At 50.8% G+C, this 27,806-nt stretch overlaps 1 pseudogene; it reads right to left on the reverse strand.

Moving 5' to 3' along the window:
- LOC125444454 lies at window positions 1-27,806 on the reverse strand (annotated as a pseudogene).

The raw sequence follows: 27,806 nt of genomic DNA on the forward strand, positions 1-27,806 counted from the left end.
TTAAGCCACTTCAAAAGCCGGAGACTGCGGTCTGGGCCGAGAGAGGATGCTCAGGAGCTCAATGCCCAAATCGAGGACCTCCATGTCTACAGTGAGCGGGCTGGCCGCCTTTGGAGAAGAAACTGAAGGTGGAGGCCGGGATCTGTGGAAGCAAAAGACATTGAGCACATCACGGAGTCCTGAGAGAAGACAAGTCTTACCCCCGGTCCCCCTTGCCAGGCCCACCAGCAGCCCAGAGGCCAGCTATTATTACGGCCACTGTAGGGAAAAGAGGAGGGACCCTTCCCCTGCAGAACCCCCCCCCCCCCCCACAGCAGGGAAGCCTGGGAGTTGGAAGAGAGCCATGAGAGTGGCAAGCCAGACCCCTCAAGCGCCCAGCCCTCACCTGGCTGCTGATCCCACGTTGCAATCTGCCCCACCTTGGCTCCATGGCACTCGCGGATGTGGAGGAGACTCTGCTGTCAAGCAAGGAGAGTGGATCTCAATTTTCACCCCTGAAACCAGAAACAGATAGGCTGAGATTGAACACTGAGATCCAACACACACACACCCAAGGAGGGACCCACCCAGGACTACACCTGTTTCTCCCCTTCCTGGGCCAAAGCAGGACCATTTCCAGCCAGAAGCCCACCCTACACAGATCCACCCACCTTCGTGCTGATAAATGCATCCTCAATCGTGGAAGCAAGAGTGGCTCCCAGAGCTCTTACTGCAATGTAGAGATGCTGCGAGAACTGGCTTGGACTGGCAGTGATCACCACTCAGAGGCAGAAAGGAATTATTACATTCCCTGAGCCTTCGCGACCATCCGATCTACCCAGCCGCCCAGATCCAAAGAATCAACTTTGAAGGCAGCTCCCGCCGCTTGAAGGAAGCGAAGGCAAAGACCACCGCATAGACCTCCTGTCGTCACACTCAGATATCCTTGCACTACAGGGCCAAGGAGGATATCCTGATGACGGCTTTGATCAGAGAGGCAAGCAGCTTAGAAGGAGACTGAATCCTGGGGTGTATACCTTGGGTTGAGGGAATCTAATGCTGCCTTGTCCAACCTCCTGAATACTTTGCTCTTGGACAGCTTAACTTAGCCAATTCATATGCAAAGGACTTGCTTTACGTTAAACTCAATACAAGGATTTCCCAGAATAAGATCTTAGGGCCGGAGCATAGAAGCTTTAGAGAGGGAAGAATCCACCTTGGACAGCTGCACTAGGTCCTTAAAGGGAGAAGCAGTGGCTTTGCAGTGAGAAGCTGCAGAGCAGTGGCTAAGAGCAGGTGCACTCTGATCTGGAGGGACCTGGTTTGATTCCCCAGGTCTGCCGCCCTGAGCTGTGGAGGCTTATCTGGGGGAATTCAGATTAGCCTGTGCACTCCCACACATGGCTTCTGGGTGACCTTGGGCTAGTCACAGCTCTACAAGAGCTCTCCTCAGCCCCACCCACCTCACAGGGTGTTTGTTGTGAGGGGGGAAGGGCAAGGAGATTGTCAACCCCTTTGAGTCTCCTACAGGAGAGAAAGGGGGATATAAATCCAAACTCAAGCTAATCTGCAAATATAGTAGAAAGGCAAAGACAAAACTTCACAGCCTTTCTTGATCTCAAGGGGGACATGGAGTCTATCACAGGACTTGTGGAAGAAAGCTTTCGTCCAGACTGGGCACTGATAGTAGACTCTTAGCCTTCATCTAAGTTGCTCCTACAGGGCTACATCCTGCCAAATCAAATGTTATCTTTCTGGAATGCTAACTCCCAAAATACCCATTATCAGAGGCATGAAGCAGGGGATGCGTTTTGGCCCCTGTACTTTTTTAATCTTTTTTTGAATGACCTTAGGTTTGCATTAGCTTAGAAATGAACGCAGCATTGCCCAAGACTAGGTCAGGTGCATATCCTGCTCTAGCTCTGCATTGATGGCGCTTGGCCCTTCTGTCTTGCTCCAAGACGAGGCCTCAATAAATCTCCTTACCTGTTGCAATTGTGTGCACCAGCGAGGAAGTCTTGCTCCCTAGGCACTTCGAGAAATCTAAGATCCCTCCTACCTACAAGGGCTTGGGGGGCCCACCTGCTGGTCCTTAAATGGGAATTCCCTGGAGCAAGTTAAACGATTCAAATACTTAGAGCTACTGTTCCATCCTTGGGAGCAGGGCTGGGCAACTGGGTCAGATTCATTGAATTTATTGGCAAGCAAGAAAATTTTCTTTGCAGGTAAGATCCTGGCTTTTCTACTGATGGATTGAAGACTCCTTCTCCTGCTGCCAGTAAGGCCAGCACTAGCATCAAAGATGTAAGTCTGTAGATTTACTCCACCTAAGACTTCTTTATGGATTGAAGATTGCTTAGAACAGCTCAGCTAAACGTCCTTGTCCATTTCCTAGAGAAGCTACTCAGTTTACCATGTTGTGTGCCCTAAAAGCTGTCCCTTTACAACTCCTGAAACTAGATTAAACCCACCTTTTAGAAGCTGAGAGCCTGGCTTGCTACATTTAGGTTCTGTGGCTACTTCTCTGTTTTGCTTTGAGGACTCAAAATTAACAAGTGAGTCTCAAGCTGTTGGACCATAGTAGAGGTAAAAATGTTCCAACATTGGGATTTACACCACAGTCACTAGCTATGCTATCCACCCGTGAAATCTTTCACTCCTTATAGCAAAGATTAAGTGATCAGGGAATTCCAGTGATATCCTCAGCTGTCTGACAGAAATATGTCCCTGCTCTCCCCCTTTTTTAGGAATTCCCTTTAACAAGGCAAGGGAGGCCAAATGCCTAGGAGTCAACTAACTTTGCCAACCATTGAAGCTCTCTCTCTCTCTTTGGCTAGGAGAGTGCAAGGTGCAAGGAAGGCGTCTAAGGGTGGGACAGAATCTCCCATTGCAGCATAAAAGCAGGCTAGATAGGTGGTTCATGTATGCTTCTGTACTGACCATTTTAATCCCGACCGTCAGGTCCAACTTGCTGACCCCTCTGCATGCTGATATTAAAGATCTAGCAGATCCAACAATTTTTTTTTAATCTTTTTAATTATTAATACATGACCCTGCGATGGGACAGAATGACGCTACTAGAAATGACCTAGTCTTCAGGATATATATCAGAAGAAGCCCTTGTGTATCTGACTAGGGGTCACCAGGAAAGGGGTCATACCATCCAAAGGCAGGGGGGTCTCCACCGGTCTGCTGCTAGAAGCAAACAGCTATTATTTCCAGCTGCAGCTCTGCCCATTCACCTAGCTGCTCCACGAATGCACCCCAGAACTCCTTGTGAAGATTGTCCTTCAGGCTGAGAGGCGCTGCTTTCACTGAGCCCTGGAGGAGCCAGAAAGGAAGAGCAGCCCCGTTTCTCTCCTGGCAGGCGGAGTGGCTCGGGGGCATCACCCACCCCCTGCGGAACAAGCTAATATCTACAAATGCCCCACCCCCACTTTGGGGAGGGGTAACTCTGAAGCAAAGGAGGCAGTGGTGTAAGAAAGGCGGTACACCTTATGCTTTTTTTTGCATACAGAATGAACTGTAATAAATGGCTAGAAGAGTGGTGGGGGGGCTGGGTGGTAGCCCACAAGGAGGGGGGAGGCAGTGAAATAAAAAGCCTCACCAAGGACTTTCTTTGGCTAAAAGCCTAGGATTGATCTTGCGCGGGAGGGAGGGGAAACAGACCCGCTGGAGGAAACCGGGGGTACTTTCAGGCATGCTGAATAGGGCACTTCCAATCCACCAGTTGGGTTTCACTGTGTGACATGGGAAGCTCGTCTTGCAAAGGGCCTCCAAAAGTGCACTGAGAATGGCTCGGTGGTGCATTATTCAGGTGTGGAGTGCGCCCTGGGGTCCAAGCCAGGCGTCCTCCTCTGGCCCTCCGTCAGCAGCTACAGGCCATCAAGGAGGGATGAGGGGAGAGAAGGACAGGATTGAGGAGGTCTCGCAGCTTCCAGGCCTGTAATTGCCGGGGCAGATGCTCCTGGGGCCTTCCCATTTTGTAGCATTCAGCACCCGGTTTCTAAACCTCACTTAACGTGAACAAAACTTGTAAGCATGAGGCTCAATGCCTGCATGACTGCCCCACTGGGATCCCATTGGCTGGGTCGGGGCCCCGCCCCCGCCCTTACCTGGTCATCAACATCTGGCAGAAGGGGGCTGTCTGGGCTGAGGCATGAGAGGATCCGCTCCTGCTCTTCCAGAGAGAAGGGATGAGCCAAACTGTTCAAGGGAACCAGCTCCTAGGGAACAGAGACAAGGCCGGCATTACAGGCAGAAGCCCAAGGCCACTTGGCAGCTGTCTGTTTCTGCCCCTTGCTGCACCCGCAGGCATTGTTGGAAGCCCACAGGGGCCAGCCACTCTGCTGCCAGGATAAGAATCACCCCCACCCCACCCACAGTCTATGGGCATCCGTAGAAAGGGAGGCGGGGGGGGATCCGAAACCTGGCTCTGAATCCCACTAAGAAATGAGCGACTTGAGGTGAAAACTAGGGGAAAACTAGCCTCTGGTCTGAAATGTGGAAGGAGGTGAACAGAGACTGCCGGCATCACCAACTCCAGTCCCCTATGAAGCAGCAGCAGCAGCAGCAGCCGAAGAAACAGAAGAAGAAGAAGAAGAAGAGTTTGGATTTATATCCCCCCTTTCTCTCCTGCAGGAGACTCAAAGGGGCTGACAATCTCCTTGCCCTCCCCCCCTCACAACAAACACCCTGTGATCGGGTGGGGCTGACAGAGGCTCCGAGAAGCTGTGACTAGCCCAAGGTCGCACCCAGCCTGGCATGTGTGGGGAGTGCACTGGCTGATCTGAATTCCCCAGATAAGCCTCCACAGCTCAGGAAAAAAGCAGAGCCCCGAGAATCAAACCCGGTTCCTCCAGATTAGATACACGAGCTCTTAACCTCCTACGCCACTGCTGCTCATAGGATTCTTTCCAGAGTCTCCCGGGGAGGTTGGAAGCCCCTTTTACCCAAAGAAAAAAAAGCAGAGGAAGAAAAAGAAGAATTGCAGGAGTTCGGATTTACACCCTGCCTTCCTCTCCTGCAAAGGGAGACTCAAGCAGGCTGACAAACTCCATTTCTGTCCCTCTCCCCACAACAGACACCTTGTGAGGTAGGTGGGGCTACTTGAGACAGTTCAGCGAAAACTCTGACTTGCTTTTAAGATCACCCAGCAGGAATGTAGAAACAAATCTGGTTCACCAGATAAAAGAGTCCACCCTTCATGTGGAGGAGAGGAGGAATCAAGCCTGGTTCTCCAGGCTAGAGTCCACCTGCTCTTAACCACTACGCTAAGTGGGCTCGCTTGGGAGAAAAGAAAGCTGGAATGTCTAACTGGAGGACCTTCTTGCTAGAAAGCAGGGCTAAGAAACCCCCTGGGCCACAGCACATGGGAGAGAGGCCAGCCGTCCAAACTTTAATACATCCTGCTTTGTAGCCGAGCTGCACAGCCCTTCCAATGTGCCGGATTTTCCCAAGAAAAAATCTGAGTGAAAGGGCACCCCAAGGAGGAGGATAAGGAGAAAGAAAGCAGGAAGGCAGTTAAGAGAGAAGAAAACCCGCACACAACTCTGCTGTTACCAGATTTCCAGCTTCTGGAGCTCCTGCTCCTTGGCCGTTAAAACAGGTATCTTTAGGTGCCTTGTCTGATGCAGGCTGGGCCAAAGGTCCCACGGCTGGGACCATTCCTTGTGTGTGGATTCAGGGGTCGGCCGACGGGGTCTTCTCTGCCTGGCCTCCGAGGATCCCGTGGTGGGCTGGAAGCTGGCCAAAAGGCCTGGGACTCCGGGGAGACTTCGGTGTTATGGATGTGTGGAGGGTCTGGAAGACTGCAGCTTTCTGCCCCCGGGAGGCGTCGGGGAGTTCCCTGTACTCTCCTCTCCAGGGGGGTCTTCAGGCCTCCCACTAAAACACAAGAGGAGGCCACGAAGGAGAAGAAATGAGAATCTCTGTGAGGCAGGGGGAGAAACCAGCACAACTCAGAGCATGCAGAGGTACAAAAGACACAGCTTGGATCTTTTTTTGGTCCCTATAGTAAGAAAATAAAAAAAGAAGGAAGAGTGACAGGTCCTCCTCCTGCCTGCGCCTGCATTGACAAAGGACAGGAAATTTCCTTCATGCTTCCATTTAACTTTTGGCAAAGCGTGTTCAGAGCACAAGTTTGTTCAAAGGAGAAGTAAAACTTTGCTGGGACTAAAACTGCAAAGATTGTCATGCCCATATATAAGAAGCATTAGATGCGACCGCACTTGGAGTCCTATATTTCAATTCTAGTCGCCGCATCTATAAAAAAAGGAATCTCAAAAAAGAATGAAAAAAAAAGAAGATTACAGAGAAAGGCAACTGAGGGATGATTGAGGGGACTGGAGCACCTTCCCTATGAGGAGAGGCTGCAGCGTTCGGGACTCTCTTTAGTTTGGAGAGGAGACGTCTGAGGGGGGATATGATTGAAGTCTATAAAATTATGCCTGGGGTAGAAAATGTTGACAGAGAGAAATTTTTCTCTCTTTCTCACAATACTAGGAACCAGGGGGCATTCATTGAAAATGCTGGGGGGAAGAATTAGGACTAATAAAAGGAAACACTTCTTCACGCATAGCGTGTGATTGGTGTTTGGAATAATATGCTGCCACAGGAGGTGGTGATAGCCACTAACCCTGGATAGCTTTGGGGCTTGGACAGATTTATGGAGAAGTACATCTATCGCTACCAATCTTGATTATCCTTGATCTCAGACTGCAAATGCCTCAGCAGACCAGGTGCTTTCGAGGAGCAGCAGCAGCAGCAACAGGTACTGCTTTCCCATCCTGCCTGTGAGCTCCCAAAGGCACCTGTATTTGGTATTTTAGTACCAGTGTCTATAATTGTATTGAGCAATAATGGGCCAAATTTTTGTATGCTGATTTTGTATATTGTTTGCTTACCCAATAAAGGAAAACTTGTGACTGTGATTTATTCAGGTGGACCCCTGCGAGTAGCAGAGAACTGGACCGATAGACTCTGGTCTGATCCAGCAGGTTCATTCTTATGCTCTTATGACTAAGAATTCATGTACATATGTTGTAGAATGTAGGAAAGAATTACGGAAGCTTACCGTCCACCTGCGATTCCCATTCCCCCCATTTCAGGTCCCCACATCACAAGACACTGGGATCCGCGAAAGCCGACAGCACCAGGATTTGGCAGTGGCCGCATGAAAGCAGGAACCCACTTGAAAGCAGGCTTTTGTGCCCAACAAGAGGCAGGCAGCAGTTATGCACGGCTGGAATGCACTCACCCTGCTCCAAAAGCCATAGCAAATGCCTTTGCTCTCAGCTGTGTGGAGCTGGCCCGCTCCAGGGGTTCCTTCTGCAGGCCGACGCCTTAAGCACATCGGTGGTGAATGGGTGGCAGGAGGGGTGGGATATCCCTCAGAGGGGGCGGTTCTTTGGCTATCTGCAAAGACACAGAACAGGGGAAGGTTGGAAGCATGCACGGTCTACTGGCTCCGGAGCAACAGACTATATGGGATACCTGGACCCCAAGTTTCACCCCTTCTATTCATTTGGGAAGTGATGAACATATCAAAAAAGATCAAATTAGACTCAAAAGGTCATATAGCATAAGAAGCAGGTGCTGCTGCTCTGAGAAGGTCAAAGGTGCGTTAATTGTGGGTGTTAAATCAGACTGGCAAAGAAAGCAAGGTCAATTTACCGTTGTTGTAGATGTGGTCACTGTACTTATCTAATACACCTTTTTTGCCTGATGCCTAGAAACCGCGGCTCTTCCGTTCTACTTGGGGCCTTTCGGCTCCCACCCAGTTTCCTGAGTTTCCCCTGTGAGTTAGCATTAGCGTTTGCCAGCTGAGGATAGAATTCTGCACACAGGATACAAAAGCACCAAAGCTCACACCACCAATAAATCTGTTAAAAGCAGCCACAAGACTCTTTCCTATTATAACTTGATTTTTAAAAATTATCTCCATTTTGGAATTAGTTTTTTACATGACAATTAGTTTTTTTTTAAAGATAAGCATTCTTTCTATGTATTTATTTTTTATGTAGGGTGGCTATTTGTGGCTGTTTGCAGAGTAGCTCAAAGAAGCCCGAACAAATAAAAAGGATTACCACAAGTATGAACACAGCCCGAGTCAACCAGTATTAAAACACTTCCCAAGTATAGCTGTAGGCACTTAAAACAGCAGAATCATTAAACAGCCTTAGAAACTGAAGTTCTTGGCCTTCAAGACAGAAACAGATACAATACAAGATAAAAGAATCTCTTGGTTAAAAGTCTGCGTAAAAAAAAATGTTTGGAACTGGCAGCAGGCGGAGGTGGTGCAGGAGGGACAGAACTTTCCCCAGACATCCCCCCCCCCCAGCCCCCAGCTGAGATTCAGCCACTGTCCACCTCACACCTCCTACAGGGGGAGATGCAGGAGGCAAATCTATGAAAGGAGGATCCCAACTAAGGCTGGACAGTTCTGGGGTTCAAGTGTCTTCCTGGCCCCCCCCAACCTATCCGGGGACTGAAAGAGGAAAAAAGCCAGCATTTCGAATCGTGCTCAGACACAAATGTGCCGAGCAATTAAAGAAACACAGAAATCATCTACCTCTCAGGATACAGCATCCCCAAATCTGCACCCCAAAGTGTGTACAACGCTTGGAGAGGTCTAACCATCAGCTAAGAAGAAGAAGAGTTTGGATTTACATTCCCCCCTTTCTCTCCTGCAGGAGACTCAAAGGAGCTTACAATCTCCTTGCCCTTCCCCCCTCACAACAATCACCCTGTGAGGTGGGTGGGAGCTGAGGGAAGGCTCGAGAAGAACTGTGACTAGCCCAAGATCACCCAGATGGAGTGTGTGGGAGTGCACAGGATGATCTGAATTCCCCAGATAAGCCTCCCACAGCTCAGAGCGGCAGAGCTGGGAATCCAAACCCGGTTCCTCCAGATTAGACCTACAGAGAGCTCTCTGCTCCCTCGCCTTACTGCTTTCTCCTAGGGCTTTGCATCAGGTAGGCAAATATGCAGCTTACCTTGAGGCGCAGAGGGCTGATTGAAGTAGCGGATCCCACGGGTGACACCCATTCAGCAGAATGAGAATAATGCAGCAGCTGGCAAGGCGATCCACAGACAGGTCACACGGCTTCCCCATCACCACCTCAGGGGCCAGGTGGGTCTCATTGCCAAGAACGTAATCTCCTGGTAAGGCAGCACAGCAGAGCTGCTTTCAAAAAAAAGAACCTAGGTGGGGCCGATTCTGAGGGAGCAGGCATTATTCCCAGATCAGGCAAGCAAACACCCCTGTGAGGAGTAGGTGGGAGCTGGGGGAGAGGCTCCTGTGACTAGCCCAAGGTCACCCAGCTGGCATGTGTGGGGAGTGTACAGGCTAATCTGAATTCTCCAGGATAAGCCTCCCACCGCTCAGGCGGCAGAGAGAGTGGGGAATCAAACCCAGTTCCTCCAGGATTTAAGTGCACCTGCTCTTAACCACAGCACTTCTACTGCAAAGGGGGGGGGGCAAACTCCCCTACAATATTGGCTTTCAAAGTGGGCTTTGGGTGCTTGCTCAACAACATAATGCTGAGGGAGAAGTCCAAACTTGGGTTTCGAGGGAGACACCTTTCAACATTTTGAACTATCTGTTTCGACTTACCTGTCACCAAGTACTTTCCAGTGCCATCCGGCTGAAGGTGAACCGCGTGGCCAAAGTCACAAGAACAGCACAGCCCTCTCTGTCTTTGGATAAGAGAGGACATTATTAGGCTGGCAAGGGAAAAGGACAGCACTCAGAACTCAGGAACATCACTGGGATGAAGGCCTGGCTGTCCAGCAAGGTGTTAAGCCTGCTTCTCAGCTACAATCTCTTACCCAGCGAACCAACCTGATGGGGACTCATGTGACACCAGGCACCTCCGCACCAACCACCCACGCAGAAAACCAGTATGTCCAATAAAAAATTAGGGTTGGATTTTTAAAAATCAGCTAAGTATCTACAGAAGCCGACCTATCTTGGTGAAAACTCCCTCCCACCCCCGACTTAGCTAACAAGGCACATACCTTTCACATCCCCATGGAGGATGTTGCGAGAGTGTATGCATCACGCTTGTGCCTTCCAACACCTAGGGCCCAGGTGTAATGTCAGAGCTCCTATCCTCTGGCAACTAAATAGCAGCGACTGCTTGGAAAGCAGATGACTGAGTGATCCACCTGCAGGGAAGGACTCATCACTGCCAGCTCGCGGCTGCAAGAATCTAGACCCGTGGTGGTGAACCTTTGGCACTCCAGATGTTATGGACTACAATTCCCATCAGCCCTGCCAGCATGGCCAATTGGCCAGCATGCTGGCGAGAGCTGATGGGAAGTCGTAGTCCATAACATCCCTGGAGGTCTCAAGAACACCACTGAGCTCTGGAATCTCAAAAGATTTCTACATCTCTTAGTATATGAGAGGAAAAAAACCCAGGCAATCCCAGGTGTGCACACAGAACGAGGCTCCTGAACTTCAAACATGACGCTGTCCAAAAAGGGACCTGAACATCTTCTTGCCTTGGCAACTGCCCCATGTGCCACAGGGGAGCATGCAAAGACTTTGCATGGGGTAGAAAATGTCGACAGAGATAAATTTTTCTCTCTTTCTCCAGCCAATACTACTAGAACCAGGGGCATCCATTGAAAATGCTGGGGGAAGAAGAATTAGGACTAATAAAAGGAAACACTTACAGCTTCCATAGCGTGTGATTGGTGTTTGGAATATGCCACCACAGGAGGTGGTGATCCCTCCTTGATCTGCTGGGATTGCAAATGCCTTAACAGTCCAGGTGCTTTCGGGAGCAGCCAGCAGCAGCAGAAGGCCATTGCTTTCACCTCCTGCATGTGAGCTCAAAGAAGGCACCTGTTGGGCCACTGCGTAGTAGCAGAGTGCTGGACTAGAATGGACTCTGGTCTGATCCAGTAGGCTAGTTCTTATGTTCTTACAGCTACCAATCTTGATCCTCCTTGATCTGGGATTGCAAATGACCAGGTGCTCAAGAACGGCAACAGCTGGGCAGCTGCGTAGAAATCTTTTCAGTTAGTCTCTGGAACTGATAGGAGGAGTAGGTGAGTGGAGCTAAAAATGGCAAATACAGTTCAATGTAGCAAATGTAGAAGTGATGCACGATAGGAGACAAAAATCCAAACTTCACATACACGCTTTACAGGAGGGTCAGTGCTATCGATCACAAATGACCAAGGAAAAGATTTAAATCTGGCCTTAAATGGATTCCATAGGAATGTCAAACTCAATACATGGCAGCTATGAAAAAAAGGCAAATATGCTGGGGGGATAATTAGAAGCGGTTGATAATAAGAGCTGCGGGATTGTCATGCCCTTATATAAAGCGAAAGTAAAAGGTCGACACGCGCCAGGTACTGTGTTCAGTTCTGGTATACATCTCAAAAAAAAAAGCGATGCTCGAAAGAGACAAAAAGAAGTGCAGAGAAAGGGAGACGCTTGAGGATGATTGGAAGGATTGGAGCACCTTCCTTATGAGGAGAACTGCAAGCGTTTGGGACTCTTTAGTTTGGAGAGAGGCGTCCTTGAGGGGGATATTGATTCCGAGTCTATAAAATTATGCATGGGTGGGTAGAAAAATGTTGACAGAGATACATTTTCTCTCTTTCTCCTATGTACTCAGAACCAGGGGTGCAATCCATTATGAAAATACTGGGGAAGAAATTAGGACTCCTTAATAAAAGCGGAAACACTTGCTTCTGTGTGTGATTGGTGTTTGGAATATGCTGCCACAGGAGGTGGTGATGGCCACTCACCTGGATAGCTTTAAAAGGGGCTTGGACAGATTTATGGAGGAGAAGTCAATTTATGGCTACCATTGCAAATGCCTTAGCAGACCAGGTGCTCAGGAGCAGCAGCAGCAGAAGGCCATTGCTTTCATCCTGCATGTGAGCTCCCAAAGGCACCTCGTGAGCCACCTCTGAAGCCGAGAGCTGGACTAGATGGACTCTGGTCTGATCCAGCAGGCTCGTTCTTATGTTCTCATGTTCTTTCCTGGGCCCACTGGCTTTTCAAACCCCAAGGCAGCAGCATCTCCCCCCCCTTCCCTTCCCAACAAAGGCTAAGGAGCAGGAGAATCTGTATAATAGGGCGAGCCAGCTGGCGAACCACGAGGGGTGCGTGCTGCAGGAAAAGAAAAGGAGGCGGCAGGCACTCCAGCTCAGGCTACTTAGGAAGACAGAAACGAAGGAGTTGAAAAAAAAAAATTAGAAACAGCCGCCGAAGTCATGAAAGTTTAAAGCAACCATGGGATACTTAAGCCCAACGACAGCTATCCCACATCCAAGGGGGGGAGCTGAGCTTCTTCGGCAAGGAGTCGGGGTTTTGTTTGGGACAACGCAGGATGGACCTTGTGCGGCTGTTCTGATTGGCTACGGGTCACTTGAGCCTGGACTGACCTGGACCACAGCGAGGCCCGGGGGCTGACTGAGGGCTCTGAGTTTCTGACACCTGTGTTCACATACCTTCCATCAGCTCCAAGAAAATGGTGACCCACGGGCCCTCCTTCACTGCTCCAAACAAGGGGAGGATTTTGGCATGGGTCACTTAGCCAAGTCCTTATCAACTCCCTCTACTGCGAAGTGTTCAACTCGCACCTGAAGAAACAAGGGCAGGTCAAGCACTGTGGTTATGCACCACGGTCCCTGGCAAAAGAAAACAGTGAGGTTGATGATAAAGCCTCAGTCCCCAAGTCAACCCATCCGAGAACTACACTTCTCAGAAGGAGGAGGAGTGAGGGAAGAAGAGGGGAAGAAGAGGGAGGAAGAAGAAGGAAGAAGAAGAAGAGGAAGAGAGGGAGGAGAAAAGAGGAGTGAAGAAGAAGAGGAGGAAGAAGAAGAAGACTCTTACAGTTTAGTCCCTACTCTCTCCTACAGGGAGACTGAGGGCATACCTCTCTGCCCTTCCCCCTCACAACAAACACCCTGTGAGGTGGGTGGGGCTGAGAGAGCTCCAAGAAGCTGTGACTAGCCTCAAGGTCACCCAGCTGGTATTATTAGGAGGTGTGCCCAGGCTGAAATCTGTTGAATTCCCCAGATAAATGCCTCCCACAGCTCGAGGCGTGAGGTGCAGAATCAATCCTCGGTTCCTCCAGATTTAGATACACGAGCTCTTAACCTCCTACGCCACTGCTGCTCCCCAAGAGACAAAAACCACACAATAGCACAGCAGTAGAACCTTGGAAGAGAAGGAATTGTGCGGATGGGCAGAGAGCCCAAGGCCTGGCACCACGAGAAGCTCAGAGGGAAGCCGAGAAGAGACCCCCACCCCCCCAGTCAAAGCAGACCATAAAAAGAAATCCCTGGGAAGAGCAGACTAGTCAAGTGCAGGAGGGAGGAAAGGGCAAACCAAGAAAAGAAGGCGAGAGAAAAAAAAGTGGACAATATGAATTAACAATATGGCCACACATCAAACAGAGAATCCGAAAGTGGGGAAGAGAAAGCATGCTGGGGAAAACCAGGTGAAGCCCCCCCTGGGAGCAAGGCAAATCCAAACGAGAGAACAGAAAAATCCGGATCTGACAGGAGGGTGGGGAGCAGGTGGCCCCAAAAGGATCCCACCTGAGATGCCTCAGCAGCCCTGACTGGGCAGAGAAGGAGGTAGACCAAGGAGTGTCAGTAAGCACACGGAAAAGGGAGAAGAGCTGTGGACGGGCAAAGGGGAGCTCTGGGAAGGTCAAAGGGAGCTTTAGAAGACCAGGACTTGGGGAGCTGAGGAATCTGGTTCCCCCCTCAGAGCCCAGGCTGGCCTCTCCTCCTGCAGGATTTCCAAGTAAAAAATGTGATCACTGAGGGAAAGCCAGGAGGCCCTTCACAGAAGCTGGACACGTTAATGGCCAAACGTAGGTGCCACGACTCCTCCAACACACAGACATTTGAAGATTCCACTTTTTTTTGCTCATCGTGGGCAGCTACAGAACAAGAGGAGAGCTGCACAGAAAAACAGCCGAGCAGACCGTCTGCCGGGAGATAAACGAGGGAGGAAAATGTGAGGAGTCGCACTGGGGAAACCCGCCCCCCGCTGGTGTCTGCTCGGCTCAGGAACTTGAAACAGGAAAGGGAATGAAGGAGACACAGAGTGCGGGGGGGGTCTGCAGCCGGGGAGAGAGCGGTGAATGCAAACCCCAGGTTATTGGCACACCAGCGAGACACGATGTCCAGCTGTCTCCCCACATTGAAGAGGCACAGAAGCCAGGAATAACCATCTCCTGGACATCCCCGCTGCCATTTCCACGCAGCCTGACACCTGGACCACTGGGCTGGCAGCCACCGAGCAGCATCACCCAGTGGATCCAAACAGATCTAAGCACAGCTGGCTGATGTTGTGCACCTTGAGAGTCCAGGTAGGAACCTCCCATCACTGCCCCAAGAGCCAACAATACAGCAACCTGTGTCATCTTTTTTTGCAACTATCAAGAGCATTTTAATATTTTAAAAGTCATCTCCCAATAGTCAAAAGGTTCCACCTGGTGTGTGTAATCTATTGAGCATTATTTTGGAACTTAAAGGTAACTAACTTACTAACTAAGCATTTAATTGGCGCAAACCAGGAGGACCAATTTTACAAAACAAAACAAAGTTTAGAAATACAGATTTCAAATTACCCCTAATTTCCAAATTATAAAATTTGCAATAGTTTCACAAAAGAGCACACATCAGAGCTGTTCCAGAGTTTGGGTATCTTATAACACTAGATTACTTACTGGGAGCATTGCAAGAAAATGAAATTAGGTGTATTTCGTGGGTATCTTGTGTGTTTGGGACATAGAAACGGGGAATGGTCAAAGTGTTTCTGGCCGTAGTCATATCACATAGAACGGAAACTCTTTTAGAGCGTTCATATTCTTAAATCTTCCCTCCAGGAGAGCTGATGGCAGCACACATCTTTGCAGTAGCCACGGCTCTCCCTCTGGTGTGGAGAGGATTAATCACAGCAGAGACTTCCCAGGGTGGGAATTCCAGCCCCAGCACAAAACCTGCTGCACCCACCACCACCTCACCCAAGTGAGGTTTCCACTGCTTGGACATATCATAGAGGCAGCTTTCAGCCTTGACCTTGGTGATGTAGCAAACAAGTGACAGCCCGACTTCCAGGAGCAGCGTAAAGCTCAAGCCCTCCCCTGACAGTTCAAAAGGGAAGGGAGGACTTCAGTCCCCTCTTTTGATCTTCCCACTCTCCCTGGGGCCTTCAGGTGCAAATGCTCCCAAGCACTTAAGCTTCGTCCTCGCCTACCTTTTTTTTTGGCTTTCTGCACACTGGAAGCCCGTCTCTGCTTGTCCTTCGGACTCATGTACACCTCCCCCAAGGACCCCAAGCCAAACAGAGCGGTGGCATCTTGGACCAGTGGGCCCTCTTGGCGGTGCACAAGTGGTCCACAGCTTGGAGGTTCTAGTGAAAAAAAGCCGGAACAAGGTTGGAAACTTTGGCAATGCGCAAAAGCAAAAGGTGCTGGTCGTCACCAGGATGCTGGAGGTATTCCCACTCAGAACCTCTCTGAGTGGGGCCTCTGGGGCTTAAGAATTCTGGGCACTGAGGGGCCAAACGGGTGAAGAGCAGGACCATGTGCCGGAGGCAGAAACCCACGCAAGACAAAGCGATGCACCCGGCAGGAAAGCGCCCGTTTTGTGCCTGGCTGCCTTCACCTCCCTGCGGAAGTCATTTTGTGCCCAGCCATTACCTTATTTATTTATTTATTTATTCATTCATTCATTCATTCATTTATTTATTATTTGTTGTTTATATTTATATAATTTTAATTGTTTTAGTGTTGATGGACACCGCCCTGAGCCTTCGGGGAGGGCGATTGTCCATCAACACTAAAACAATTTAAAACATCAAATACATAATTTACAATAAAATAATATATAAAATACTAAAACTTCACAGATGCACCCTGGCTTACACCCCGTCCCATAACTCCAATTAAGCCCTGAGGCTCAAAAGGGTTGGGACCCTGGGACTAAAACTGTGTGATCCACGTTCCCACACTCCAAAAGCTGAGGATCCACTTAGGACACCTGTCCCCCCCACGCTTTCACCACCCCTACAAGTTCCAATTTCCAGCTTGGCTGTTTAGCACAGGAGGCCACTTTTTTGTGAGCCAGGCTCCAAAAGGCCCTTCTGCAGCCAAGCAGTGAAAAAAATAAACCAAGCATTGACAGCCGAGAGAGGAAGGGCCACTGGCACAGGAGCACTATTATTATGGCAGCACTTAAAGAGCACTTCTTGGCTCCCTCCTTTCCCCCCAAGGGCATGTTAAACAAATCCCTCTTGGCTAATTTATCAGCCCCGCCCTCAGAAAGAGGCCCTCTACCTGCAAATTGAGTGGTTCCCTCCAGCTTTTCTCTTGCATGTGGATACCTGCTCTGTTTTTTGGACAAAGCTGACCAGGGCCACAGTGATACTTGCTGCCATGCGTTCAAGGCACAGACTACTGCAACACACACTCACCTGGGAGCTTGCCCTTGAAAACTATCCAGAGAGAGAGCAACTTCTGGAAGAACCACTTGTCGTGGGAAATCCACCTACTACCCCAAATCAGCTGGAGTTCAATGGCTTAAGCCAATATGTTGCTGTGGGTTCATGCCAAGAGAGGCACCAATGCACGCCCTCAAAAGCTTACTTACAGCCCTAGGACTTGAACCGATGTCTGGCGCATTACACCTTCCCCAGTCAGGCTCTGCTGGCTGTTCCCTCACACTGACTGTTAAGATTGGCCTCCACTCTGTTCACAGGAGCCAGTGTGGAACAGTGGTTGAGGGCTTAATGGACCAGGCTTGTTTCCCCCACTCCTACACATGAAGCCTGCTGGGTGACCTTGGGCCAGTTCCCGTTCTCTCCAAACTCTCTCAGCCCCACCTGCCTCACCAGGTGTCTACTGTGGGGAGAGGGAGGGGAGAACTTCGTCAGCTGCTTTGAGACTCCTTAAAGGTATATAAAGCTGTGAGTGCGTGCCACTTGGGAGTCCCTGTGTCCGGTTCCTGGTCGCCACATCTCAAAAGGATATTGAAGAGATAGAAAAAGTGCAGAAGAGGGCAATGAGGATGATTGAGGAACTGGAGCACCTTCCTATGAGGAGAGGCTGCAGCCGCTTGGGACTCTCTTTAGTTTGGAGAGAGGAGGCGGCTGAGGGTGGATATGATTGAAGTCTATAACATTATGCACGGGGTAGAAAAAAAATGCTTGACAGAGAGACATTTTTCTCTCTTTCTCACAATACTTCAGGAACCAGGGGGCATTCATTGAAAATGCTGGGGGAAGAGTTAGGGACTAATAAGAAAGGAAAACACTTCTTCATGAACGCAGTGTGATTGTGGTGGTGTTGGAATATGCTACCACCAGGAGGTGGTGTGATGGCCACTCACCTGGATAGCTTTAAAAAGGAGACTTGGACAGATTGATGGAGAAGATGCGATTTATGGCCCTAATCTTGATCCTCCTGAACAGATCGTTACCATGCCTATAACAAAGATTAGGGTGCCAGGAGCTGCCTGCTGACAGCAGAAAGGCCATTGCTTCTCACCTCCTGCCTGTGAGCTCCCCGAAAGGGGCCCCTGAGTGGGCCACTGGCGAGTGCAGCAGAGGCTGGACTAGATGGGACTCTGGTCTGATCCAGCTGGCTTGTTCTTATGTCCTTTAAAACATGCCAGATGCTTCTGTGGTTGAGATGTTTTGGTGGGAAGTGGGTTTAATGGCCAACCAGGGGAGAGGAATCTCCACGGGACAGCTGTGCTGGCTTGCTCTAAAGTGCTGTTGCCAAGAAAAGCTGCACCTCAGTGAGTCTGGACTCTAACCACGTCCAGCCTGGCCTCAGGGAATGAAAAAAGGTGCCCTGTCTCAACTTACCCATACTGAGCTGGGCAACCTGCTCCCCAACCTGCAGCCTCCTCCGGTGCCTGGCTCTAGAAGCTCTCACCTCCACCAGCAGCAGCGCCCTTAGTTCCACATCCCCTCCTCAGGAACCTGAGCCGCCTCCGCACCCAGCAAGTCTTGGCCAGCTCCAGCCAAGAGTTTCTCGGCTCTCCAAGAATGGCAGCTTCCCTTCAAAGTCCACCAGGAATTCCTCCACAGAGTCTGAGGTGGCTTTGGAGGACTGGTGGCTGCATTTGAGGAAGCCTCACTCCAAGCTCAGCCCAGCCATTAGGCACCATGTTGGCTTGAAGCGAAAAGGTCGATCCAAGAGTCACGATCCCAGAGTCGGCATCTCTCCAAGGCAGGGGAGCCAGTCCTGACTGCCATGGGGAGGAGAGGCAGAGGATCTGCCCCCAAAGCTCCAGCCCAGAGGCCTCTGACACAGAAGCTGGCTCAAAGTGGCCCTGGCGGTAAGTGGCGCCAAACATGGTTAGGCACTGGAGGCAGGGGCCTGGATCAGCTTGTGCAGCTCTAGCTTACTTGAGGAGTCCTCCCTCATGCGAGAGGGCAGCTTTGGCTGGAAGGGAGGCCAGGCTGGGCTTCTCCTGGAAGAAGTCCGAGGTCACAGGCCAAATCCTGGCACGACTCTGGACGCCACGAACTGCTGCTGCTGAAGAAGGTGCCCAGCTGGGAGTCGTCCTCCTAAGAGGAAAAGGAAAGAGCTGACCGAGCAGAAAACACAACCCCAGCCGACAGGAACCCTAGGCTGACTGGTCCCCTATTCCCCCTCAAAAAAATACAACAGATCTTGCACTGGGGTGAAACTGCACTCCTACTTCCCAGGTTACCATTTCTTTAGAGCTAATCTGGGAAACCAAGTGCCCAGGGTTTCTGCTAATCTACCCTGATCCCTCAGAGAATTTCCACCCAGGTAAATGCTTCCGAGATCACCAGACTGTGAGCAGACTCAGCTCCTGAAATACCAGGCAGGAGAACTTCTGCAAATAGAGAGGACGATTTTCACCAACTGCTTCCTTCTGCAACAGACTTCCAATTCCCCCCTCCCCACCAGTGTGGCTCCAGGGAGCCCCTCGTCTTCCAAGAGTCGGGTTTGTTTGTTTGTTTATGGGTTTTGTATACTGCCCAACCCCCTCGAGGCATTCTAGGCCGGTTTGGTGCGTGCGCTGCAAGAAGGAAATCCCATCCCACCCCACAGAAAGGACCGCTGATCCCAGACACCGCCTGCTCTGTTGATGCGTTTGATTCACATATTCCACATCATATGGAACATGGGAAACATCCATGACTGGAAGGATGCCCCAAGTCAGTCATGGAGGGGGGGGGTGCAGGGGGCCCATCCTCCTCCTCCATAGCAGATCTGTGCCCAGCCCCATTTTCCCAATATCTTGCCTGCAAACCATTCACAGCCAAGCCCCCCAGACTGTCACCCCCATCCTAGCGTGATTGTTTCCTAATGGACCCAAAAAAATGACCCCGGGTGGCACCCTTTGCCCTGTGGATTGGAGGGGGGGAGGTGAACATACAGAGTAGCCCCCCAAAAGAAAACCAGACACACACACACACACACACCCCTCCAGGCAATTTCATCTCAGCAAAACAACCCAGGCGGGGAGGGGTGGGGAGGGGAATGAAGGCAACCCCTCCGCTGCAGTCTAAATCCTGCCAGTTTAGAAAAATTAAGTTTCGTCCCTGTCAGGCATAATCGAGAACAAGAAGGTTAGGTTGAGGAGCCCAGACTCAGTCAGTTAAAACTGCTAATGTCCAGCTTGGCCCAAAGATGAGGGAATCTGTATTCTAGATTTGATGAAGACACATCGGAGGCAAGGAGGATACCCCACCTGGACTGGGACAGGCACGCCGCTCTCCTGTTCGGGAGTCCTGGGTTTCTGGGTTGGGGAAGCTGGCGCAGCTAGCTGGGCCTTTTTCTTCTTCTTCCGATTCTTCCGCGCTTTGCCACGGTGCATAGCCCTCCGATACGCTGGCGCCATTTTCCCCTGACCTTGCATCGGCCCACATTAATTTCAAGGAGTTGATCGAAGCTGCAAGACCGGCTGAAACAAGAGACATTCACTCAGGTATTTCATCTTAGAAAGCCCTCTCCTCCCCAAAAGAGGACGGCCTCCGCAGCTGAACTGGGACCACAGGCAGAATATACCAGAACAGCATCTTTGGGGAGAAAGAAATCACTTTGAGGCTGAAAACTTTCACCTCCTGCACGTGAGTTCCCAAAGGCACCTGGTGGGCCACTGCGAGTAGCAGAGAGCTGGACTAGATGGACTCTGGTCTGATCCAGCAGGCTCATGTTCTTATGTTCTGGAGAACGGCTTGCCACCTTGGGCATACAAGGCTACCAAAGCTGAAAAAGAATTGAAACCCTGGAAATCCTTACTGCCACAATCCCTCTGGATGAATGGATCCATCTACCTGCTTGTAGCTGGCCTGCTTCTCCCTTCCCCTCGCCCTCCGCCCCCCGGGATTTTTCCATCTTCACTGAAAAATGTGGACACTACGTATCAGACTATTAGATGGCTTTACTGTATTATTATATTTTTGTATTCCTGTTTTATTGCATTTTAAATGATGTAGACCACAGGTGTCAAACTGGCGGCCCTCCAGATGTTATGGACTACATTTCCCATCATCCCCTGCCAGCATGTTGCTGGCAGGGGATGATAAGAACTTCAGTAACATCTGGAGAACATGAGATTTTCCTTGCGATGTAGACTGCTCTGAGCCTGCATAGTTGGGGAGAACAGTTTAAAAACCTAGTCAACTCAACTAAACCAACCGCCCAGACCCTCCTGTTACCTGTATCGTTTACAAGCAATAAAAGGCTTCCCAGAAAATGTGGGGCTGAACTCCTGGCTGTTCTCACCTGCAGGAAAGAAAACATGACGGGGACAGAGTAAGAAACAAACAAACAAACAAAAAAACCCACCACCTCATCCTCACAAAAATTATTGTCACTACTGCAAAACAAGACTGGACTCCTAAGGAAATCCAGACCAAAAAAACAAGTCTTCTACAAACAAACCTCAAACCGCAGAATCCACAGTTTTAATAAAATAAATCCTGCACTAAGAGAGACGTGGTTTTTAATAATAACAAACATGGCCAGTATGATGCAGACAGAATTTGCTTGTTGTTGGGTGGTTCGGGCCCAGTGGAATGTGAATTGGTGGCCTTCTTTTTGTTGATAGATGTGAACATGGACCTTGATGTGTCTTCTGGGTTTTGCGACTTGGATGTGTTCTTGGCTTGTATTAGCTCTTGTTTTGTAGCTGCGGTGTTCTTTTAACATGCCCATAAAGGCTTTCTGTTTCTTTCTGTTTCTGAAATCCTGGACTAAAATGGGAAGCTAGAATGAATGTAAACAAAGCATTCTGTTTCTGGGATTTAATCACAAGTGATTAAAATGTGGAATTTAATACGCCAATAGAGGTCGTAGGGATGGCCCCCACCACGGAAGCTTTAAAAGGGGACTGGACAGATTCTTGGAGGGCAGGTCCATCAGTCACTACGAGCCCCAGTGATGAAATTCAGAGGCAGCAAATCTCAGAATACCAGCCCTGGAGGCAGCATCAGGAGAAGGCCTGGTTGGTCACCGTGTGAGATAAGATGCCGGACTAGATGGACCACTGGCCCAATCCTGCAGGGCTCTCCTGATGTTCTTAGGAACGTGGAGTGTGCTTCTTTTCGAACTTCTCTGTGTTGTCAGCATGTGTTGTCCGGACTCCTGGCTAATTTGTAAAACTCAATGGTTACAAATAGTCATATTTTGTACACTGTCCTGTGCAACATGCACTTAATAAAGTTGTCATGATCACCAGTGAAAAAAAGGTCCGGTAGAATCTAGAGCGAACCTGGGCATTATACGCACCCGAGGGCCACATCCCGGCCCAGCCCGTATGACTCCCGGACTGGCCCCCTGCCCGTCGCTGAGGGGCCCGAGGCATCTTTATCCCTGCAAGCCAGTTGCCTTGGCTGCCGGGGCTTCATGCGGGGCTTTCAAAAGCCGTCTCGGCCCCTGCCTTTTGGCCCGACCCTCCACCAATATTTTCTGTTTCTTATGCGGCCCCATGGAAAAAATAATTGCCCACTCCTGATCTAGAGAATGATCAAGAGAGGAGCAGGGTTGGACTTCTTTCCTCCAGCTGAAAGTGCACCCTCAACCAAACTTCATTAGCGGGCTCGTCTTCTGGAATCTGAGAGCATTTTCAAAAGCAATTATTGGCAGACTTCTCTTTCAGAGTATTACACCTCTGAAGATGCCAGCCACAGATGCAGGCAAAACGGTAGGGAACAAGATCCACCGGACCGCGGCACACAGCCGGAGAAAGCCACCACAACTATTTTTAAAGCCATGCCAACATGCACACAGGCTTCCGCATAATACCTTTTGCAATTCTCGTATTGCCTCCACAGCTCTTAAGGTTCTGGCTGCACCGTGCCGTGCCTCCCTCCTCCGTGCTTGGGGCTTCTCGTCTACACAGAGGGAGGAACCACCAGGAGGAGGAATGACGAGGAAGGAAAGATGGGCTGAAAAGCGTGTATTCACAGGTCTGCTGAGGCGTAAAGGGGATCCCAGCGTGCTTCCCTGCAGCTTGGTCAGCAAGGAATCCGATACCGCTGCGAACCCCGACTCCTCCGGCAAACCTGTAGCCAGCTCTGTTCTCCTTTGCCAGAGAGAGGGCGTGGTTTCAGTGCTACTCCTCCGCCATCCCATGCTTACATTCTGCCTGGGCAATGATGGAGACCACAGAAGCCAGACTCTCTTTCCCGCCGTCTTCCTTGGCCGTTCCTTTGGCGATCACGTCGCTCAAGATCTTCCACGGCCCCTGGAGCTCCTTCTCCTCCAGGCTGTCAACTTTGCCAGCGCTGCTGCTGCTCTCCTTCTTGACCACCGTCTCCGGAGGCCCCTTCCCCGCGGCCAGCTCCTTCGGGTGCCCAGTGGCGGGGGCATTCTGGCAAGCAATCCCCATCACCGCCATCTGCAGCACAAAATGCCCTGGAAGGAACAAAAAGAAACGTGAGAACGGGGGCTTCTGCTCAACGCCCTTTCAGACAAAAGGAAGAAGAAGAATTTGGATTTAAAGCTTCTTGGAGTCCCACACAAACTCCTATTTCCACACTGAGGGATTTATGTATCTATTTATTTATTTAAAACCGTGTTGTTGTACCTTCTGTGCTATCCTTCAGGGTGGATAAAAAACTTTAAAGTGGCGAAATGCAGTTGCAATTAAAAATCTAGTGAAGTAAGCAAAAAAAATCACAGGAGGTGGTAAAAACCAATCAGCCGTCAAATTCTCAGATGTGCTAACAGAGTTCTAACTCGGTGCCGAAAAACAACAACTTTGATGCCGCATAGAGGTGTCTCGGTCAAGCAGGGAGCTGCCACAGATACTGGCCACTCTTTTTGTGAGAGACGGGTCTCACTCAGTGGCAGGACATTTTGGGGGAGGTAAAAATCAGACACAAAATACGGCGTTCCAAGCGAATGTTCGTGCAGTTTGCCCTGAGCGCCGTTAACTTCCTTGTTCTGAGAAATGTTCCCCACCCGACGTGACCACATAGATGCCATCAAGCTGGAACTGACGAACGGCAACCCCAGCAGGAGGCTGTCAAGGCAGCAAGAAGCAGCAGTGGGCTCTCTTTGCCTTCTTCTGCACAGGCTGCGTTGGTGGCCTCCCGTCCAAAGACCTGCTCTGCGTGGCTTTTCAGATCTGACAAGATCAGGCTAAACCAGTGGTGGCGAACCTTTGGCACTCCAGATGTTATGGACTACAATTCCCATCAGCCCCTGCCAGCATGGCCAATTGGCCATGCTGGCAGGGGCTGATGGGAATTGTAGTCCATAACATCTGGAGTGCCAAAGGTTCGCCACCACTGATTTAGAACATGCTGCCTCAAGACAAGCGTAGGGCAACCTCGGAGCTGGTGGCCTCCATTTCTGTATTAGCTGGTCCAAGTAAAATATCTTCTCTTCTGCCCTGGGTTTCTTGACCTGTGTCTCAAGGACCATCAAGCTGCAGCCAACCTACGGCCACCCGCCACAGGGTTTCCACGGCACGTGGCATTGGGAGGTGGTTTGCCACTGCCTGCCCCCCTGCCACTCCCCTGGTGGCCTCCCACTGAATGACTAACCAAGGCCTGCCCTGCTTAGTTTTTGAGATCTGACCAAACCAAGCTAGGCTGGGCCATCCAGGCAGGCTGAAAACAACAGAGACCACCTTGAGGTTGACAAGGAGGTCGCAACCCTGGTTGATGCTCTGGGGGCCTAGAGTGTGCCTGCCGCCAAAGCTTTCCCCTGAGTCTTCTTAAATTCTGCCAGCAGAAGGATGGCTTCCAAGAATTAACCAAGACCAGGAACCTCCCAAGAGTCCTTGACGGTCTCCAGGTTTTGGCAGGAAGCGTAACAGGGTCTATGAGGTTGACTGGCAGCTGCCGCCTCCCTCCATCCCGCTGGCTACCCACCACGCACACCCTTTCTTCACTGAGCCTCAGTCCTGCACGCAAATAAAGCCTTGCTGGAAAGTTTTTTTTTTTTTTTAATTTTAATAACAGCCTTTACAACTTCGGACGAGTTAAAATAACACCATTTAAAAATTTAGCCACCGCTTCCAACAGCTCGTAGTTGTGGCTGTTTAAAAGATATATAACCTTCTGTTTATCTGTAATGCCTTCACTTCCATGCAGGAAGGGGATTATGTGCTTCTTCCTACCTATCTCATAAAAAGGGACAATCCAACAGCATATGAGATACTGCTTCCACAGAACCCATGCCACACGGGCATTTCCTTTCTTTATGTGGAATTCCAAGGTGGCATCCAAGGCTAAAGGAAGAAGGCAGGGCATTATACCTAGCTAAGGTGATTGCTCTACGCCACTGGGCCTCAACCAGGAGATAAAGGTACCAGGCTACAATTAATCTATCCACAGGTATTCCCAGAGAGATCGGGGAACAGGTTTCATTAGCTTCCTCTAGCATCTGTTGAAACTCTCTGTCAAAAAGTCTCTTCTTGATAGCCCCATGGACCTCCTACTCTGTTAACATTAGCAGGTCCTCCAAGGAAATGCCCAACTCATTGAGTTTGGCTTCGATTTTAACCCACCACTGGGCTGTGTGGAGGATGGAGCGTCCCTGGGATGTATAGTCCAGTTCATCTCGATTAAAACAAATCCTGGCCCAAAACTTGAATGTACGGCACCAGGCCAGAGTTTCGCTGGAAAGTTTAAAAGCTTCAAGGGACAGCTGGGAGCCACCATTAATGTGGACACACACCAGATTCAATCCAGAAACAAACGCCAGTCCCCCCTCCTCCTCCACGGCAATTGGTAGGGTCCACCTGCATCCGTGTAGGGTCCTGTTCCTAGTTCTCTTCCTGCCTCACCGTTCTCTGCTCAGCTGCTTTCACCCCCCCACGGACCTCTGACCGTCAAACCTGAACGTGCTGCTTTTATTGCTCCGAGCTCTCGTCTCTCTCCGACTTCCCTTCTGGCACGCAAGGCTGCTCTGCCACTTTTCACCAACCCCCAGGCCCTGACTGAAGGCCTGCTTCTGCTGCGTCCTGCCGCCCGGCCGATTCCTGTAAAGCACACCCACGTCCTAGCAGTTCCCGACACAAACAATGCTCTCCGGGCAGGTAAGCTCACCTCTTCCCCTGGGCCAGATGCAGAGCAAACAGATCTAATCTGGGTGTTAACGGGGATCCTTTCCAGCCGCCAGCCGCCTGCCAGCAGCCTCGGATATTTCCAGACAGGCCCTCTGCAAACACGCAGAAGGGAAGTCGGGCCTCAGAAGTGAAACCAACTCGCCCAGTGGTGGCCCGGCTCCTACAGCCAAGTTCATGGCCGCCACAACAGGAACTGCAGTCTAGCAAGTCTAACTCCACTCTTCCTCCACTAGTTCATACTGCCTCGTGGGAATGACAATATGGCCCACCGGGGGGCGGGGGGGGGGGCTCTTCCCTGCCACGTCCACTGCAAGAAACTGAGGCTTTCTTCATTGTGCAAAAGTCCAAATCGGAAGGTGGTTGCCCTTGCTGCCCAGCAAGAAATCCGAGAAGGGGTTCCATCGGACATGTTGCCGTGGCAACAGAGCCCACCCCATTTTCACAGAGAGCTGTCAGTAATTCTAGCCCAACCAAAGCTCTGCCCCCCCTCCTCCCCCCCCCAGAGCAGCCACGTTTTCCTCCCACTGAGAGAGGCAAGTGGGGCAAAGAAGGCTGACCTCCGTGACTCAGGCAAGCTGTTTTACCCTCCCCTTCACGGCACAGTTGGAAAAGGTGACAGAGAAACTCCACTGAATGCTTTCACAGAATCGTGAAGTTGGAAGAGACCCCCAAGGGCCATCCAGTCCAACCCCCGGCCATGAAGGAACGCATACTCAAAGCACCTCTGACAGATAGATGGTCACTCAGCCTCTGCTTAAAAACCTCCACAGAAGGAGACTCCACCACTTTGAATGCCCAAAGCAGGGGGGCCAAACACGCAACCCAGGGCCAGATTTGGGGGGGTGGCCCTGATAAGCCCTCTCAAGGCAGTCCCCCCATGCTGCTGCAGGCTCCCCAGTCCAAGCCTGATCTCCCCCACCCCAGCTGCTGTTCTGGGGCCAGCTGAGGCAGCCCCACACACACACGCCCAGCCCCAGCCTGACCTAGTCACATTTATGTCATATCTGGCCCTTATAATAACAAAGAGCACTATAAATGCTAGACACCCTTATCTTCTTCTTCTTCTTCCTCAAGGTTGTGTGCGTACAACCAAACAGCAAACCAACGCCCGTGGCTGCCTGTCTCACCAGAGGCTGAAATGTGCCCCAAAAGCTGGCGACAACCAGAGGCGGCTCTGCTCTGCTTCGTCCTCCCCCCCAGCTGGCCACAGGCAGAAGAAAGGAGCTCAGATGGAGCTTCGGCTGGATTCAGAAAGCCATTTTGAGGAAGTGCCTTCAAGAAGCCCTGCACAGGACCACTCCCACCCAAATCCATCTGGCAGGGAGGGGGAGCCATCTGAAACCCAGAGGAGGAGGAGGAGGAGGAGGAGGAGGAGGAGGAGGGCAGCTCAAAGCAATGAAAGCAGCTGAAACAAGCAGGCATCCCGAAGCACTTTCAGTTTCCCAGAGAGGAGGAGAAGCCTCGAAGAGCTCCGACAGGCAGGATTGAACAGCAGGCCACAATATGCAGAGAGGGGCAGCTGCAACCAGAGAAACAAGACAGGCGGGCGAAAGCAAACAAGGGACCCCAACAGGGGACGTGGAATGGAAAAAGAAACCTCAAGGAAGCAGAAACTCTCACTTTTCAGCGAGCGCCACCAGCTGTTGGCCGCGGACGGCTGAATTCCAAGCGCCCGGTGGGACAAAATTAGCATTTGCGGGGGCGGGATGTTTCATGGAATTGCAGGGGGTGGGGGGTGGGTCTGAAGAGGGGTCAACTCTCACAGCTTCAGCATAAAGGGGACCCTGCTGGAGTCCCGGTCAGTCCCGACCCCAGGCAGCCCGGCTGAGGAGCTGCTGCAAAGGAGCAGCCGCACCAAAAGAAAACAAGAGGTCCTTCGAGAAAACAAGAGGTCCTTAGAGGCCGACAGCATTTATTTCCACGGGAGCTTTTGAAAGTCTCAGCTATTTGCACAAACACGCTGACAGGCAAACTGTACCGGAAAATCCTACAGGAAAGGTTAGGGGCAGGGAGTTGAGTTGCCAGCCTCCACATGACCAAGGTAGGATGACGGCTTTGGAGGGGTGGAGTCCATGGACATGGACTCCACTGAGACCCCTCCCCAAACTCCCCCCTCCCCCGAGGCCTCACCCTCCCAAATCACCAAATATTTCCCACCTTGGAGCTGGCAAGGTGCCCTATAATATTCTCACAAGTAAGCTAGTGAAATGTGGACTAGACAATGTTACTGTTAGATGGATTCATAATTGGTTGACTGACTGAACCCA

This window comes from Sphaerodactylus townsendi, linkage group LG15, assembly GCF_021028975.2.
Source record: "Sphaerodactylus townsendi isolate TG3544 linkage group LG15, MPM_Stown_v2.3, whole genome shotgun sequence".
NCBI lineage: Eukaryota > Metazoa > Chordata > Lepidosauria > Squamata > Sphaerodactylidae > Sphaerodactylus > Sphaerodactylus townsendi.